Source organism: Mus caroli, chromosome 9 (assembly GCF_900094665.2).
Source record: "Mus caroli chromosome 9, CAROLI_EIJ_v1.1, whole genome shotgun sequence".
NCBI lineage: Eukaryota > Metazoa > Chordata > Mammalia > Rodentia > Muridae > Mus > Mus caroli.
In genome coordinates this window covers 15,398,381-15,401,073 of record NC_034578.1, presented here as the reverse complement: position 1 = coordinate 15,401,073, position 2,693 = coordinate 15,398,381, and positions in this window count along the sequence as shown.

Sequence of the window (2,693 nt, the reverse complement as noted above, 5' to 3'; positions counted from 1 at the left end):
GGAATGCCAGGGCCAAAAGAATGGGAATGGGTGGGTANGGAAGTGGGGGGCGCTATGGGGGACTTTTGGGATAGCATTGGAAATGTAATTGAGGAAAATATGTAATAAAAATATTAAAAATAAAAAAAAACTGACATCTTTAATTCTACTTTATTAATTTTAAGCAAAGTGCTCCACTAAAACTTTCTACCATAGAAATTCTACAATTTTTTCTGTTGATATTACAGTTGCTGCTTCCTAACTTTCATGTCCATTCTTCATAAATATGTGTACCTATGGACTATGAAGCCATAACCAGTGAAAAATATAATTGGTAAACAAGGGAGAAAAGTATCCAATGCTTTGACACATATACATTTTCTTTTCTGAAAAAGAAAACATGTTATCCAATCTTCATTTTTAAGAGTATGGTAATTTTACAACTCAGATTCATGACAATGTTTATTTCAACATTATTTCCTTATTAAATTTTAGTGTATTTTTTGAAAATTTGTGGTATGGGACTTAGATTATGTCTATAGCATTCTTGGTGTGTGCATACATCTCCATTTTTACAGTGTTCTCATAGCATCTCAGAAGAATTGACAACATTTTCTTTTCTAAATATAGATGAATGTTGATCTGAGGAAAAGATAATACAAGTTTTATAAGTTCATATTTCTTTTTACCTTCTCAAAATATGCAAATAAGTATAGAAAAGTTTAGCACATTAGTACTTAAAAATTGTGCTATTAATGCTCAAGTTGTTTCAGATCAAGGGCAGTATTGTGTAATTTACAAAGGTAGTAAAGATCATGAGACAATGATAACAGTTAGCAAAGTCCCTCTGCACAACTTCATATTACTCACCTTCTTCTGCATGCATTTTCCTCACAGATACACATATAAGAAACTAAAAATTACCAGTAGGTTGAATTACTATGCTATTATCATTTTTGAATGGAGAAAATAAAATCATTTAGTATTAGTCACAGAACTCTTATGTTGGAAGAGAAGAGTGTCTGTATGAGACTATGAGTTTATTGCCAAAAAACAACCTCATAGAGCATCTTCAAAATATGTTTTATGGATGAGATAAGTCTCTTGAGTCAATTTGTAAGATCAGAGTATTTACAGCTATCATGTCCCTAGTGACTGAATATAAAAAGAATCTCATTAGACATACTTTGGTATTGTGTTATGAATGATAGAGAAGTACAAATGCATTAAGAACAACACTCAAGAAGGTATAAAATCTAGCTGAACTCTTTATCCTCGAGCTCATAGTTAATCATAAACTTATAGCATCTTGTTTTTCATACTTGATTCTTATTTGGCATGCATACATACATGTGCTACTTTTCACTAGGTGCCTTGCACCTTTCAGTCTGATCTGAGCAATGACATCTTTATATCCTGGGCCTGGATTTGTGTTTAGAGACATAAGCATAGTTTAATTTGGTTCTCTTTAATTTTTTACTGCTGAGAAGTTCATGCATGAGTACTTTAATTAAATCATTCCCATACCTCCAAATTCTAATATGTGCACCAACTACTTCTCAATTTATGACCTCCTTTAATTTTTAAATTTGGGATTTACATACGTATTTTTAAATATAATTAAGACATTATGTTATAAAAATTATAATGTAGTGGCAGAGGGGTAACATACTCTATAGAATCAACTAAGTACCAACTAAGCAGTTTCACATGGGTCACAGAGATTAAGCTGTAAGCAGGGAGCATGCATGAGCATACACTCTGCATACATGGTTACATCTTTTAGCTTGGTCTCGGTGTTTATGTGGGACAGATGGAATGGATGTATCACTGACTGTTTTGTCCATACTTGGGACTTTTTTCTACATATTGGGTTGCCTTGTCCAACCTCCATTTGAGCAATTTTGCCTTGTCCTTGCCTTTGTATCATGTTTTATCACGTTTCATTATTGTCTATTGGAGGCCTACTCTTATTGAGGAGAATGTAGAGAGGTAGTTGATCTGGAAGAGAAGGGAGTTGAGGGAGCTGTTAGGAGTGAACAGAAAGGAAACTTGGATGAGGAGAACAATGTATGTTCAATTAAAAAATTGAAAATCTTAGTATCAAGGGAAGAAATAACTAAAAATAGTTATATATATACAAATTTAAAGAAAAAATGTTCAAATTTTCAAATTGCTTCAAAACACATAAAGAAAATTTCAACTTCTCAGGTTCTTAATATTTTGTCTATTACACCTCTGTTGAATACACATAACCTTACTAAAAAAATGGGTACAGAGCTAAACAAAGAATTCTCAACTGAGCAATACCGAATCACTGAGAAGCACCTAAAAAAATGTTCAGCATCTTTAATCATCAGGGAAATGCAAATCAAAACAACCCTGAGATTCCACCTCACACCAGTCAGAATGGCTAAGATCAAAATTTCAGGTGACAGCAGATGATGGCGAGGATATGGAGAAAGAGGAACACTCCTCCATTGTTGGTGGGATTGCAAGCTTGTACAAGCACTCTGGAAATCAGTCTGGCAGTTCCTCAGAAAATTGGACATAGTACTACCAGAGGATCACGCAATACCTCTCCTGGGCATATATACAGAAGATGTTCCAACCGGTAAGAAGGACNCATACTCCACTATGTTCATAGCAGCCTTATTTNTAATAGCCAGAAGCTGGAAAGAACCCGATGCCCCTCAACAGAGGAATGGATACAA